The following is a 17,826-nucleotide window of genomic DNA, read 5'->3' as shown; positions in this document are numbered from 1 at the left end:
CTCCACAATATGAGATTTAGAAAAGACCAAGGAAGACTGTTATGCCTGTCTTCCATGGGGGTAGAGTACAGCACAGTGTGGTATTGAGAGTGGCTTATTATCAATACTGTAGTCCTAAGCCTGCTGTCCCCTGTTTGTCCCGTAGCTGACCAGGGGTTATCTGCATTCCTTTCTAGTTCTGTATTTTCTTTTTGTTAAGTCTCATTGTTTTCCTTTTAAAATAATAATTCTCCCTGAAGTCTAGGTACCAGAAGGCCAAAAATAAGAGTTTTACAAGAAAAATCCCCATCCACATAGGAGGGATGTGCTTGTTCCTCAGGGACCTGGGATGGTATTTCTTCTCCACTGTATTCTAAAGGATTCTGATGTTTAAAAGTCGGCTTCCTGGATAACCAGTGTATTATTAGTTAATGACAATTTGGTGGTCAATATTAAAGGCAGACATCCTACACACTGAGTCAATGTATGCTTGTGGCTTTAAGAGAAAGTCATTTTTTTTTTCTCTAACATCTTTATGATATTGGCTAGATGCTTCCAAGGGAGTAGAGAAAAAATGATACAGGTTTGGCAAATTGCTATGTGCAGTTTCATAAGCAATGAACAAAAAAAAACATAGGAATTTTCACCCATCTTTGGGCAGATGGTGAATGCAACAGCAGAGATTTCAAATATAGATGTAGCACATACATACTGCAAACAGCTGTAATAGCTAAAATACATGCCAGAAGACTTAGTCATCCTGGATTTTCCCCCAATACATGCTAGCATTCAAAAATAGACTTTTTTCTACAATTGCTATAGAATTATTTGGAATTGGCAAGTGAATTACGATAGAGCAACTTCGCTGTGTGCTGAGGAGGCTGAATTCTGAGTTCTCTGCCACAACTGGTTGATTATCAGAACTCTTATTTGTGATTTTGTGTGTGTAACTCATGGCCAAAAGTGACTTCTTGGTTTTTTTTTTATACTGAGTTATCTGAAGCAATTGTTTTGAGTCCTTGTGAACACCTAGTCAAATTATTACATAATTATTTGAAAATTTAAAAAATTCTAAGTAATGATTTTTTCTTTAAAATGTTTTTCATATGATCATTTCCCCCCCTTTTCCAACTCCTCTCAGAGTCCACCTCCCAACCCACCCAAATTTGTGTTCTCTCTCTTTAAAAAAAACACAAAATAAAACTTGATTTGATTGTCAAGTGGGATACATTCAAAAAATTCTCAGCCGAGTAAGGGGCATAAACACATATTACTTTCTGGGGAAATTCTGGGGAAACAATCTATGAACAAAACCTCTAATCAAATTCTTAGGCTCCAGGTATTAAGCTTGTTAGAGTTTTGCCAGTCAGCAAGAGGTCAGTTGAAATTACTCTGGTTCAGAGTATGTAGGGCGTGGGATCCCCACATCTGGCTTAGTCTTCACTGGCATGAATACACAGTGTGGCTTTCACCAGACCCTTTCTCAGTGAGTGGGCATTACATTTATTCTGTCCATTTTAGAACTAAACAAAGGGGGCAATATTGTCAAATGGACTTGGTGAACTTTCATGTGATATTTCAATGCTCGCTTATAAGGTGGGTCAAGGACACAGGCTCCCGCTATTCCCCACATTTCAGTTTGCTGACATTTCAACAAGCTTTCTTGCTGGAAACTTGAGAACTCCTCTTTCTTCCTGTTGCATATGACCTCTCTTCTGCCCACATTCTTTTCCCCATTGCACACTTCTCCTTGGAACCCAGACACTGCATGCACAGCATTTTCTTTTCCCACCTTCCCCATAACTTTCAAGACTCCAGGGAAACCTAAAGCAGTCCCCTGTCACCAAGAGTTTGAAGACACATTTCAGAGTGGCTGTAAAGCAGAGGGTCAAGCAGTAGTAAGATCAGTGCATTGATTGCTTTTCCCATTGCTGTGACCTAACCTGTGACAGGAAACAACTCATGGGAGTGAGAATTTATTTTGTCACATAGTTCAAGAAGGGACACACTCTGTCATGTTGGGTAATATGAAGTGTCAGGAGAAACTGTGCCAACACCCAGGAAGAGAATGATGGACACTGGTGTCCTGGTCACTTTTCTCCTCTTCGTTCTATCTTGGGCCCCAATTTATGACATAGTGTTATCCACACTAAAGCCAGTCCTCTCTCCTCAGCTAAATCTTTCTGGAAACATCCTCATAGACACACTCAGAGATGTGTATCCATGGTGATTCTAAATCTCATCAAGTTGACAGTGAAGATTAACTGTCGCAGATAGTTCTAAATGTGGCCTCCGAGGCCCCTATCTATATATCCTCATACAAATCAAGTTTTATGAGTTAATTATTATTATTTATATAGCACAAATTTATTAAATATTATCATCATAGATCTAAAGATGACTAGGTGATACAACCATTAAATGCATTAGGATTTTAAATGTCAAGTCATCTCATTCTTCCTTTAAAAACTTTGTTTTGTTGTTGTTTATTTTGTTTTTACATCCCAAAGTTTCCCCTCCCTCCCTCTTACCAATTCCTCCACTACCCCATCTACTTCTTCTGCACTGTTTCTCTTCAGATATAGGAGGGCCTTCCATGGTTATCAGCTAACCATGGTGTATCAAGCGGCAATGAGATTAGGCACCTCCTCTTCTTTTAAGCCTGAATAAGGCAATCCGGTGGGATGAATGAGTCCTCAAAGCAGGCCACCACAGTCAGAGACAGCCCCTTCTCTCACATCTCATTCTTAATATTTGCTTATTGACAAAAATTGCTACAAGAATTCAGTGCAAAAATTAGAGTTGAACTCAAATCCTAGTAAAGTCTCGAGAGAAACAGACTTAGTGGAAATATAAAATCCTATAGTTTTCAGTAGGTTTATAATAAATATATACAATGATATTACAGTAAACAGCTAACTATTACAATCTATTTTTAGAATACATACTAAGTTTGTTTGGTGTCAGGGAATGTGAAGCAGTATTTCCTACAGGATGCCTTGAGGAAGCAGGAGGAAGACATTCTTGTTTAAGGCAGGACTTTTGTCACCAGTGCTACCCACAGGTGGCTTCTCTTTTTGCCAGGAAATGGGAAAGGACTTGGGTGTTGCCGTTCTGTGTTAGTCAGGGTTCTTTAGAGGAATAAAACTTACAGACTGGACACACACACACACACACACACACACACACACACACACACACACACACATGACAGTCTATTAGAATGACTTATAGGCTGTGGTCCACCTTGCCCAACGATGGCTGTCTACCAACAGAAAGTCCAAGAATCCTGTAGTTGCTCAGTCCACAAGGCTGGATGCCTTTGCTGGTCTTCAGTATATATTGGAATCTCGAAGAAGTAGGCTCTAATGCCTGTGAAGAGATGGACTTGCCAGCAGAGTGAGAGCCAGCAGGCAAAGCAGACGGTGGATCTCCCCACCTCAAAGATCTGAATTAGAAGTGGGTCTAACAACTTCAAATCAATTGATTAAGAAAAACAAACAAACAAACAAAAACAAAAACCATAAACCCTCACACCAACAGTTAATTCCAGATGTAGTCAAGTAGGCAACTAAGAATAGCTGTTTCAGGCAGTGTTATCGTCAATATCCTCACCCCTAGCAGGTGCGCTGTAGTTTCCTGCAGAACTGCCGTGCGTCTCTTAATTTGGTTCTTCCTCCAACCTGGCCACTGAGTGCCCCATCCTGGAGCACCCCATCCTGGAGTCCCCCATCCTGGAGCGCCCCATCCTGGAGCCCCCCAGCACAGTCCACTTAGAGCTGCCATGCTCTCACTCTTTTTTGTTTTCCAAAAGCTTTATGATTTTAGCCTTCCTGCAGTACTTTTCTAAATTTTATCATATTTATATTGCTTATTAAATACTTAAACATTTTAAGATAAAAATTTAAAAATAGTAAAAATATGCTGTTAATGGGGTAATCTGTAATATTTTGTTATCTTGTTATAGTGTTTGAAACAGGTTAAACATGTCTGTATACCCAAGCATTTGTTGTTTCCTTATGATGGAAGCATTCAAAGTCATTTTTCCTAGCTTTTTAAATTACATAGTATGTAATATTACCTATAGTCATACCACTGTTTAGTAGCCTATTAAATACTCTTAATACAAAAGCTAGCAACACAAACTCCCATGAGAACTATAACTCCCATACAGAGCTCTTTATGTAGGGAAACTGACTGTGAACAAAGTAGGGTATAAGGAAGGCCTTCGTGTTTTCCTGCAGTCAATGTGTTCAAACAGGTAGCATTTTCCTCCTTCAGGATACCTGAAACAGAAAGCTGATATGGAAAGGAAGCATAGCAAGAAAAATAAGGAGTTAAGATGTCTTTCCCTTTTACAGTCTTTCTCCTTATTTATCTTCAGTGTTTTAACAAATCTAACCGTTGCACAGAGGCATTAAAACAGAGAAACAGCACCATTTTCTGAGTTACAATGTTCCCTGAGGCTGCATGAATCTGTTTCTGTTGAAAGTCCATGAATCATTTAAGGAATTGGACAAAAATAGTTTGTGTGATCACTCATTTACAACTTTCTTCTCTAACTAGATGATAAGATAAAACCCATATATATGTATTAATGGGAGGCAAGGATGTCAATATAGCTGAAAGTTCTATAGGGAGGTGTGTGCTCCTGCACTCCAACCATTCCCAGCCAACTCAAGAGAACAGAAAAAAACCAAGCAGAGCTTTGGATCCACATTTGACAATGAATTCTCATCTAGTTCACATTTGAGGAGTGGAGCACCCTGGGGAAGTTGTTTGAGAACCACTCAGTGATCTCCACAGTCCAGAATGCCCACAGAACATGCTCCTGAGAAAGTGCTATAGAGTATAGGACAGTAGATCTGGAATGAACTCCTGGGCTGGGGCTTAGTGGTGGACTGTGGTTCCTTCAGGCAGGAGAGCAGAGAGTGCAAATACCTTGGGTGATGACAAGCCTGAGTGAGATAGCAACTGCCCTGGGATCAGGTTGCTGTTTTAATCCTCAGAGTCCAAGATAGTGAGCTGTTTTCACTGTGGTGACTCATGTCCCTATTCGACGAACTTTTATAAAATATGATTTATTCTGTAGATACAGCTCCAAGCACTATGAGAAATGTTGGTCTCAAAGAAGAGTAATGACTTTAAATCATCTCTATTGCTTCCATCAAAATTTAGAAGATGGGAGAAGCCCAGTAAATAAAAATAAAGAAGACTCTAGAGATAAATGGAAACTATATAAAAATAAAAGTATCAAATGCATTCTATCTGCATTAACTGTTGGAATATTAGCACCTATCTTTGAGTAAAATAAATTCCGTTAGTCATATATGTTATGCTAAAATCAATATATATGCATGTGATATTATAAATTAACTATATTTTTCCCTTCCCTTTTATTGTTGTTGATTGTGATATGTTCCTGATAGGTTCGTATATTTGAGCATGTGGTCTCCAGGTGATGATGCTGGGGACACACTGGAAGAAATAGGGTGCTAGTGTTGGTCTTTGTTGTTTCAGAGCCTTTCTTTCTGATCTCTGCCTCCTGACTATGGATAAAAATGTGACCCGCTGCCTCTTGCCTTTGTTGCCATGATGGCCTTCCCATGCTACTTCAATCTCAAATCAAACTCTTCTTTCTTGAAGTAGATTTTCTTTGGTCAGGAACTTGGTCACAACAGCAAGAGAGATGACGTGGACATGAACTCAACATGATGAAGGTGGCAGCTCTTTCTTAGTCTTTGACAAATGGATTATATATGTCATGACTAATGTAGAAAGATGTTCACTTTTGTAGTAAGCCAAGGTGAGAGACAAGATGCAAATACAGCCTTTGCATATCACAAGAAGTATAGCATTTTCAGACCTTCCAAAAGGACGAATATTCTTGACTATGGGAGGCAGGACCGATGTTTCAACCCTCAAAGTGAGGAACTGCTCATGTTTGGTGCTGTCTACCAGACTTAGTAGACATTAGTGTACAGGATAACTTCAAGATTAACAGCTGAAATGGACATGTCCAATTCTACTTAGGAAAAAGGATTTGTATTCACCTAATTCACCTTGGCATACTATACTAATCAAATTTTGTAGCACAAATCTTAAATGGTCTTATTAATAAAAAAAACCTGGGACCAGGTATTGGGGTAAATCCTGAAAGATCAGAAAGACAGAACAAGCCACAGCCAACCTCACCTGGCCAGCTTCTCAGCCAATCCTGTTTCCTCAGACTGAAAGCCTCTGAGTCCTCATCTGAATGGATCTCAGCTGAACTGCTGCTAAAAGCCTAAAAGCTTAAAAGCCTCTATTTCCTGGTCCTCATGCCTTATATACCTTTCTGCTTCCTGGCATCACTTTCTGGGATTAAAGTCATGTGTCACCATGCCTGGCTGTTTCCAGTGTGGCTTTGAACTCACAGAGGTCTGGATGGATCTCTGCCTCTGGAATGCTAGAATGAAAGGCATGTGCTACCATTGCCTAACCTCTATGTTTAATATAGTGGCTGTTCTTTTCTGTGACCCCCAGGTAAGTTTATTGGGGTGCACAATATATCAACCACAAAATATTTTCTTGGACAGTTACTGTAATCTTCACATCTTTGAATTTGGTATAGTCAAATCTCTATGATGAGAAAATTATATTTAAAGGGGATCATATGGCCTAACATATTCCTTTCCACAAGGATGATGATTTAAAAGGCTACTTTCATGTTGCACAGTGACATAAAGGCAACCTAGTTTAACACTGGACTTCTTTGGATTTTTCATGAAAAGCATAGAAGAACAGTTCACATCAGGGAGCACAGGAAATGCAATGAAGAGGATACAGGAAGCAGGCAGAGTTATAAATGCCTCCTAAGGCTTTGATGACAGCAATATCTCCATTGTTTTGATGATGATGTTGCATTAGAAGAAGTTTCTTGTTCAGTCTAATTTTCCCACTGGCTATCAACAAAACTGACACAAACAGTTAGAAGCATTCCTGATGTTTTCTTGTTAAATCTTTATTTTTTAAGCACAGTTCCTAATATGTAAGTCCTTCTTATAAAATGTCTGAGATATAAGCTGGAGTTCCATACATGTCTATTTTATAGTGTCTATGATGAAATTATAGAATCCTTACAGTACTGAATTCTTTATTTCCTCAGCAGCATTCATTTGTCTGACTTTTGTCTTCCTCCCTTTAACCTATGAATACTTCTGTTACAATAGAAATTGTCTTCATATTGTCTCGTGAATTATCTGTAATCATTTTTCACCATACATAGTAAACTTTAGGATGTTCCCCAGTCATTGAAATGGCTACTATTGTATTTACCCTTTTATGATGGTTAGCTTTGTTGTTAACTTGATAGGATTAAGAGATGTTATATAGAACAGTACAGCCCATCCCTGGCTGTGTCTGAGAGGTCATTTCCAGGGACAATTAGATCATGAGAGCTCTGATTTAATACATTAAATAATGATGTACTCAATATCCTATGGCATTATTAGGGAGTGATGAGTAGAAATGAAATCATAAGGAGTCATAATGCACAGAGGGGTGCCCTTGGAGCTGCACATTGACCTGATCTCCTTCTGTCCCCTCTCTCCATTTTCTTCTCTCTACAATGTAAGCTGCTCTTTCATGCTTCCCTACCATGATAGGCTGAGCCTTCTGAAACCATGAGCTCAAAGAAATCCTCTTTCTTCATGGTAGGTATTTTGATCATGTAACATAAAAGCAAATGCTATGTTATTTTAAAACTTTCTGATTAACCGGATTCTTCTTAATGTGTTATAACTATATATAGTTGTCTTTGGGCCACCTATGGATTGTTTACAGCAATGCTTTTGTACTTGTCATTTTTTCTTTCTGTTCTCTGCTGTTGATAATGCACTTGAGGTTATCACAGCTGGCATCAGAACAGGGAAAGAGTTGATTGTCTCCACTTTGCCTTTATCATTACTCTATGACTCAAATGATTTATATCTAATTGTATTTACAAAATATTCTACCTACTGTGTACAAGATGCTGTTTATATGACAGGATGAATGTAAATGATGCTGTCTAGAATGGATAGAATTTATGGATGGGGGAGATAGCTCAGCAGTTAAGACCCCTAGCTGCTCATGCAGAGGTCCATTGTTCCCAGTATCCACACGTTGGTTTGCAATCATCTGTAAGTCCAGTTCCAAGGGATCCTATGCCCACTTCTTCCCCTACTGTCACTGCACACATATAATGTAGTACATCCATGAAAACAAAACATTTAGACATATAGAAATAAACAAACAAACAAAAAATGCTGTTTAGAACAGAATACAGTTTTATAACCGAAGTTACATAAGATATATTTTCTTTACAGGAGCTGAAAGGTTATTTTTTTTTTTATTTTTATTTTTATTTTTTTTGGTTTTTCGAGACAGGGTTTCTCTGTGTAGCTTTGCGCCTTTCCTGGAACTCACTTGGTAGCCCAGGCCGGCCTCGAACTCACAGAGATCTGCCTGGCTCTGCCTCCCGAGTGCTGGGATTAAAGGCATGCGCCACCACCGCCCGGCTTGTTGTATTTTTATTCCTTTTTGCGGGTATTCAAGCAATTCTGTTTGAATCCAAAATATTTTGATTTCAAAATACAATTATTCTGTACGTAAATACTTGTAATATATATATATATATATATATATATGTATATATATACATATATATGTATATATAAATATGAAGCTTAGCCCCACTCTAAGCTTCAACTTTGTAAAAATAACCATTTCTATAACTTATACTAAGATAAACCATTGCCACTAAATTCTTGTCAGATACTTTATAAAACAAGCAAAGATGAATGAAAGAAAACATGGAAATGTAAGCTCACACATTAAAATGTGTGATTTATATTAAGAAGTTACCACAAAGACTGAACTTGCTATTCAGGAATCATTCAATATTTTCATCCCAGAAGTAATTTACTCATTTTAAATATGAGAAGATATTTTAAATTAGAACCAAGCCTGAACATGTTTCTTTCTTTTTAAAAAAACTCACCACCATGCCCTGTAGCTAGAAGATGGGAAGACGGAAAGAGTAATTTCCATGATGTGTTTTCTGAAGTGCAGGTTGAATTGAGGTAACTTAATAACTGCACTTAATGTGGAGTTTTCTATACACATCCCGAATTTCCATTTTACCACTCTTAAGTAAAATTGCAATGGTAGAGAGTTATTGATAATAAAATATTAAAATGAGTTTCCTAGTTATGCTTCCTAAATATTTTACCATTGTATAGTTCATCTAATGAATACTTTATAGAAATGCTAATTTTAGATTAGACATTTCATAGCAATAATATGTTACATTCTTGGCTAGGGTTGGTCTATGTATAGGATAGAATAGACAACTAGGAAACATATACAGCTATTTCAATAGAAGATTTTAAGAGCAGATAATTATAACTCCTGAAGCAATAATAATCACATTGACTGTAGATCGATTATAGTTTGTTTACCACCCAGAAGTCTGATGGAATCCATGATTCCTCCCTGTAAGAAGTATGTTTTCAGTCTGGACCCAGGATCAAACAGCCCCTTTCTCCCTGTTCAAGGAAGAATAAGTAAGAAGCACTTCGTTAAGTGATAAGGGCTAGTATTGCAGAATGTTCTACCTAGACTAGGAAGGACACAAGATCACAGAGTTGAAGAAAAGCCAGCATAGGTCACCATAGCAGCTATTTTTGAGAGAAGAAAGAAACCAAAGTCACCTTGAAGATAAAATTGATAAAAACCAGAATCTGAAGTGAGATATAAGCAATTATCTCTTTAAAAGGGAAGTTTTAAAGCAATACATTCTCTAGTACAAGAAAATGACACACTAACTTAGATCAAGGCAGAACAAAAAATTGTGAACAAAGACTTAGTGTAAGTTGAAGAATCAAGACCAACTCAAACCAAGGCCATTCTTTAGTTAAATAAGGAGTTTTTCCCAGTCTCTATGAACAGAGGTAGTTTGATTTTTTTGTTTGTTTGGTTTTTGTTTTTTTTACAACTCCACTCTTTTCTTTTCATATTTAGTTTTATATAACTATGCAAAGATCAACCATTTTTAACAACACTTTTCATTGCATAGAGAGGTTTCAGTTATTCCCCAAACTTCATAAATCCTCAAGTGCAGTACCTGCCTTGAAGGGACAGAGCTACAGCTCAGGCATAGATCACTCATCTAGTAGATACAGGGTCTGGATTCAATCCTCACAATCTCCAAAAGTCAGTCGGTCAGTCAAAAAAACCTCTAGCCCAGTGGATGTGCAATGGGCCTACATATCTATAGCAATTTCTAACAAACCAGAATTAAATCTTAATTACCAAGATAACAGCTCTTAGTATTCAATTCTATTTATTGTTTCTTCCAGATGTATGGAGCTTTTCATTTAAATGTTTGACACTGAAGCCTCAAATCAAATATACAATGCAAATGTATTTATTGATCAAAATAAGATTTTGATCAATTTTATTTATTCATCAAAATCTGGAAGGATAGGTGGAGTTCTGCACTCCATAAATATGTTTCACTGTAGAAGTACAGTCAACACATTGAAATAAACTTGCCTTTGACCTTGTCTCTTTGAGATCATATTGTCATTTATGGTTTCCCTCATAATTTCCCAGGATAAACCGTAGAAGAGCAGAAAGGGGTCTTATGTTAGCTACCAATGGAACCTACCACATATTTGGTTTGTCTCAATCTGCTCAGCTACTTACCTAGAAATTGAATAAAATGTCAAATTGGGTTATTCATTTATCTATCCTTATTTAAAATGCTTAAGTCGTGTTTTCAATTTTTTACCTATTTTTGTCTCATGTTTTTACTTGATCTTAATCATGTTGATCTAATATGGACACCTGTATTGTCTCACACTTCCTTATTTCCATCACATCATTTCACCAAATCTGGAGACCTGAATCTTTTATATCCAGAGATAACCACTGTATTTATTTCCTTTGAGTTCTTTCTCAAAGAAAATACCTAATAAAAATCAGTTAAAAACATGAAGTGTCTGCCATGATGTTTGACTAACAAAATTATTTCATTCATTTTTCTGCCTAGACACTTTATATACAATGAGTAAATTTTACAAAATACAAAGAGGCACATGTTGAAAATATGTATTTATCCTATATCCATAATCCAGTTGTTTGTATGTCCTTCACAAGACAATTTTGTATTGTAGAATTATATGCCACTGTCTTAACTTCATGTATAATTTTCTGAAACTGTTTCTATTGTATACCTATCATCTATCAATCATCTATGTATCATCTATCTACCAATCTATCATCTACCTGTCTATCTTCTATCTATCTATCTGTCTATCTCTCTCTCTATCTCTCTGTCTATCTATGTATTTATCTATCTATCATCTATCTACCTACTATCTATCTATCTATCTATCTATCTATCTATCTATCTATCTATCATCTGTCTATCTCTATCATTTCTCTATCTACCTATACATCTAGTTATTAATCATCTACCATGTTTGAATCATCATCTATCATCTATATTTATCATCTATTTTTGATAATCATCTATCATCTATCTCTATAGCTATATCTATTTTCTATAATGTATCTCTCTTCCTCACCATGATAATGATTTCTATGGGCTGGTCTTGAACTTTCTTTTGTTCCTCTTAACATTGTATCTTAAAAGTTGTTCCTCATCAATTTATAGTGTCTATTTTTAAGTGCACATAGCATTTTCTTGTGAAGATATACTTTAGATTATTTATGGATTTCCTATTTCTCCTCACTTATGTTGCTGGAAATATTTTGCATTACAAATAATACAACATCGAATAATCTTTTTTTTTGTTGTTGTTTTTTCGAGACAGGGTTTCTCTGTGTAGCTTTGCACCTTTCCTGGGACTCACTTGGTAGCCCAATTTGGCCTCGAACTCACAGAGATCCGCCTGCCTCTGCCTCCTGAGTGCTAGGATTAAAGGTGTGCGTCACCACCACCCGGCCTTGAATATTCTTTCACAGGCGTCTCATGATTTTGGTACTCCAAACTACAAAATGGGAAATTACATTTATATTAGCTTCTACTTCATTTTCTCTTTTCCTTTCAGCTTTTGCTACTTAAAGATTTTCCACAAGCTCCCAGCGCCCATCTTGACTTCCCTTCTGAAGCACAGGTGAGTCCCCTAACTTGCCCCCAACCCCATCCCTGGGCACCAGCCACTCCGGGGAAGACCTGCCCAACTTGGCCCCAGGTTCTGGTCACAGGACAGGTGCCCTTCTAGCCCCACCGGGAAGGATCCCCTTCTCCAAGACCCCTGGCAGACCCTGCAGTCTCCACGCCCTGCCCCCACGCCCATCCGCCTGAGCCCCAAGCCTCTTCCTGAGACTTAGAGGCCGGCCCCCAGCTCCCATCTGGCCCCGGACTTCCCTTCTGAAGCACAGCCCCACCAGGAAGGATCCCCTTCTCCAAGACCCCTGGCAGACCCTGCAGTCTCCACGCCCTGCCCCCACCCCCATCCACCTGAGCCCCAAGCCTCTTCCTGAGACTTAGAGGCTGACCCCCAGCTCCCAGCTCCCATCTTGCCCCGGACTTCCCTTCTGAAGCACAGCCCCACCAGGAAGGATCCCCTTCTCTAAGACCCCTGGCAGACCCTGCAGTCTCCACGCCCTGCCCCCATGCCCATCCGCCTGAGCCCAAAGCCTCTTCCTGAGACTTAGAGGCCGGCCCCCAACTCCCATCTGGCCCTGGACTTCCCTTCTGAAGCACAGCACAGCACAGAGAGCTCCCATCTGGACAAGAGAGAAAGACTTCCTGAATCTGTCAGCTCTGTCTGAACCAAGTGTGCGGATAAGGCCAAGAACGAACCACAAGGAGATGGGCAGACATCAAGGCAGAAACACATACAACAAAATGAATAGCAATACACCATCACCAGGCCCTAGCCCTCCTCCAACACCTAGACCTGAACATCAGAAATTGGAAGAAGCAGAAGAAAATAGCCTTATGAATGTCATCATGAAGAAGCTAGAGGCTCGTGTAGAGGAAAAGACAAAAAAATGTGAAGAACGCTGTAAACAACTAGAGGAAAGGGCAAACAAATTAGAAGAAATCAAAAAAGTCCTGGAAGAGAACAGTAAAATACTGAAAGAAAATCAAGAAAAATCAATGAATCAAATGAAGGAAACAGTCCAAGACCTGAAAAGGGAAATAGAAAAAATGAAGAAGACACAAACAGAGGGAATGCTGGAAATAGAAAATCTGAGAAAACGATTGGGAACTTCAGATGCAAGTATAATCAACAGAATGCAAGAGATGGAAGAGAGAATCTCTAGCGTTGAAGATACAATAGAAGAAATAGATTCATCAGTCAAAGAAAACACTAAAGTCAACAAAGTCATGAACCAAAATGTCCAAGAAATTTGGGACACCATGAAAAGACCAAACCTACGAATAATAGGGGTAGAAGAAGGAGAAGAATACCAACTCAAGGGCACAGAAAATATATTCAACAAGATCATAGAAGAAAACTTTCCCAACTTAAAGAAGGAAATGCCTATGAAGATACAGGAAGCCTATAGAACACCAAACAGACTAGACCCCCAAAAAAAGTCCCCTCGCCACATAATAATTAGACAATTAAACGTACAGAATAAAGAAAGAATATTAAGAGCAGCAAAGGAAAAAGGCCAAGTGACATATAAAGGCAAACCTATCAGAATAACACCCGATTTCTCAATGGAGACTTTGAAAGCCAGAAGGTCCTGGACAGATGTAATGCAGACACTAAGAGACCATGGATGTCAGCCTAGACTAATATACCCAGCAAAACTTTCAATCATCATAGATGGAGTGAACAAGACATTCCATGACAAAGCCAGATTTAAACAATATTTATCCACAAACCCAGCCCGACAGAAAGCACTAGAAGGAAAATTCCAACCTAAGGAAGTCAGATACACCCTCGAAAACGCAGGCAATAGATAAAGCCACAGCAGTAAACCCCAACGAAGAAAAGTACACACACATCACCACCAAAAAATAACAGGAATGAACAATCACTGGACATTAATATCCCTCAATATCAATGGACTTAACTCACCTATAAAAAGACATAGGCTTACAGAATGGATACGAAAGCAGGACCCATCTTTCTGCTGCATACAAGAAACACATCTCAAATTCAAAGATAGACACTACCTAAAAATAAAAGGCTGGGAAAAGACTTTCCAATCAAACGGTCTTAAGAAACAAGCAGGTGTAGCCATCCTGATATCCAGCAAAATAGACTTCAAACTAAAATCAATCAAAAGAGATCAAGAAGGGCATTACATACTCATCACAGGAAAGATCCACCAAGATGAAGTCTCAATTCTGAACATTTATGCCCCAAACACAAGGGCACCCACATATGTAAAAGAAACATTATTAAAGCTTAAATCACATATAAAACCCCACACATTAATAGTGGGAGACCTCAACACCCCACTTTCACCACTGGACAGATCCCCCAAATCGAAACTTAACAGAGAAATAAAGGACTTAATTGATGTCATGACTCAAATGGACTTAATCGACATCTACAAAACATTCCATCCTAACAAAAAAGAATATACCTTCTTCTCAGCACCCCATGGAACCTTCTCTAAAATCGACCACATACTTGGTCACAAAACAAATCTAAACAGATACAAAACAATTGGAATAACCTCCTGTGTTCTATCAGACCACCATGGTCTAAAGTTGGATTTCAACAACAACAAAAACTACAGAAAACCTACAATCTCATGGAAACTGAACAATACCCACCTGAATCACCAATGGGTTAAGGAAGAAATAAAGAAAGAAATTAAAGACTTCCTAGAGATCAACGAAAATGAAGACACCACATATCCAAACCTATGGGACACTATGAAAGCAGTACTAAGAGGAAAATTCATAGCACTAAACGCCCACATAAATAAACTGGAGAAATCTCACACTAGTGACTTAACAGCACACCTGAAAGTTCTAGAACATGAAGAAGCAAAGTCTCCCAGGAAAAATAGATGTCAGGAAATTATAAAAGTGAGAGCTGAAATCAATAAAATAGAAACAAAGAGAACAATACAAAAAATTAATGAAACAAAGAGTTGGTTCTTTGAGAAAATCAACAAGATAGACAAGCCCTTATCCAAACTAACCAAAAGACAGAGAGAGAGCATCCAAATCAACAAAATCAGAAATGAAAAGGGGGACATAACAACAGACATTGAGGAAATCCAGAGAATCATCAGGTCATACTTCAAAAACCTCTATTCCACAAAACTGGAAAACCTAAAAGAAATGGATAATTTTCTGGATAGTTACCACATACCTAAATTAAATCAAGACCAGATAAACTATTTAAATAGTCCAATAACCCCTAACGAAATAGAAACAGTCATTAAAAGTCTCCCAACCAAAAAAAGCCCAGGACCAGATGGTTTCAGTGCAGAATTATAACAGATCTTCAAAGAAGAGTTAATACCAATACTCTCTAAATTGTTCCATACAATAGAAACAGAAGGAACATTACCAAACTCCTTCTATGAGGCTACAATTACCCTGATTCCCAAACCAAACAAGGATACAACAAAGAAAGAGAACTACAGACCGATCTCCCTCATGAACATTGATGCAAAAATACTCAATAAAATACTGGCAAACAGACTCCAAGAACACATCAAAACAATTATCCACCATGATCAAGTAGGATTCATTCCAGGGATGCAAGGATGGTTCAACATACGAAAGTCTGTCAATGTGATACACCATATAAACAAACTCAAAGAAAAAAACCACATGATCATCTCACTAGATGCTGAAAAGGCATTTGACAAAATCCAACACCCCTTCATGATAAAGGTCTTGGAGCGATCAGGAATACAGGGAACATACCTAAACATAATAAAGGCAATTTACAGCAAGCCAACAGCCAACATCAAATTAAATGGAGAGAAACTCAAAGCAATTCCACTAAAATCAGGAACGAGGCAAGGCTCTCCGCTCTCCCCATACTTATTCAATATAGTACTTGAAGTCCTAGCCAGAGCAATAAGACAACATAAGGAGATTAAGGGGATACAAATTGGAAAGGAAGAAGTCAAGCTTTCCTTATTTGCAGATGACATGATAGTATACTTGAGCAACCCCAAAGATTCCACCAAGGAACTGATACAACTTATAAACACCTTCAGCAACATAGCAGGATACAAGATCAACTCAAAAAAATCAGTAGCCCTCCTATATACAATGGACAAAAAAGCGGAGAAGGAAATCAGAGATACATCACCCTTTACTATAGCCACAAATGACATAAAATACCTTGGGGTAACACTAACCAAGCAAGTGAAGGACCTATATGACAAGAACTTTAAGTCCCTGAAAAAAGAAATTGAAGAAGATGTCAGAAAATGGAAAGATCTCCCATGCTCATGGATAGGCAGAACTAACATAGTAAAAATGGCAATCTTACCAAAAGCAATCTACAGATTCAATGCAATCCCCATCAAAATACCAACACAATTCTTCACAGACCTGGAAAGAATAATACTCAACTTCATATGGAAAAACAAAAAACCCAGAATAGCCAAAAGAATCCTGTACAATAAAACAACCTCTGGAGGCATCACGATCCCTGACTTCAAGCTGTACTATAGAGCTACAGTAATAAAAACAGCTTGGTACTGGCATAAAAACCGACATGTGGACCAATGGAATCGAATTGAAGACCCTGACATTAATCCGCACACCTATGAACAAATAATTTTTGACAAAGAAGCCAAAAGTGCACAATGGAAAAAAGAAAGCATCTTCAACAAATGGTGCTGGCAAAACTGGATATCAACATGTAGAAGGCTGCAAATAGATCCATATCTATCACCGTGCACAAAACTTAAGTCCAAGTGGATCAAGGACCTCAACATAAACCCAGCTACTCTGAACCTGCTAGAAGAGAAAGTAGGAAGTAGTCTTGAATGCATTGGCATAGGAGACCACTTTCTAAATAGAACACCAGTAGCACAGACACTGAGAGAAACAATCAATCAATGGGACCTCTTGAAACTGAGAAGCTTTTGTAGGGCAAAGGATACGGTCAACAAAGCAAAGCGACAGCCTTCAGAATGGGAAAAGATCTTCACCAATCCCACATCTGACAGAGGACTGATATCCAGAATATATAAGGAACTCAAGAAATTAGACATCAAAATGCCCAACAGTCCAATTAAGAAATGGGCTATAGAACTAAACAGAGAATTCTCAACAGAGGAAACTCAAATGGCTGAAAGACATTTAAGGAATTGCTCAACATCCCTAATCATCAGGGAAATGCAAATCAAAACAACTCTGAGATACCACCTTACGCCTGTCAGAATGGCTAAGATCAAAAACACTGAAGACACCTTATGCTGGAGAGGATGTGGAGCTAGGGGAACTCTCCTCCACTGCTGGTGGGAATGCAAGCTTGTACAACCACTTTGAAAATCAATATGGCGCTTTCTTAGAAAATTGGGAATCCATCTCCCCCAAGATCCAGCTATACCACTCTTGGGCATATACCCAAGGAATGCTCAACCACACCACAAGAGCACTTGTTCAGCTATGTTCATATCAGCATTGTTTGTAATAGCCAGAACATGGAAACAACCTAGATGCCCTTCAACTGAAGAATGGATAAACAAAATGTGGTACATATACACAATGGAATACTACTCAGCAGAGAAAAACAATGACATCATGAGGTTTGCAGACAAATGGATGGACCTAGAAAAAATCATCCTGAGTGAGGTATCCCAGACTCAGAAAGACAAACATGGTATGTACTCACTCATAAC

Source organism: Peromyscus eremicus, chromosome 6, assembly GCF_949786415.1.
Source record: "Peromyscus eremicus chromosome 6, PerEre_H2_v1, whole genome shotgun sequence".
Classification (NCBI taxonomy): domain Eukaryota; kingdom Metazoa; phylum Chordata; class Mammalia; order Rodentia; family Cricetidae; genus Peromyscus; species Peromyscus eremicus.
The sequence above is the reverse complement of the archived record's forward strand: the minus strand, read 5'-3'. Positions refer to the sequence as shown.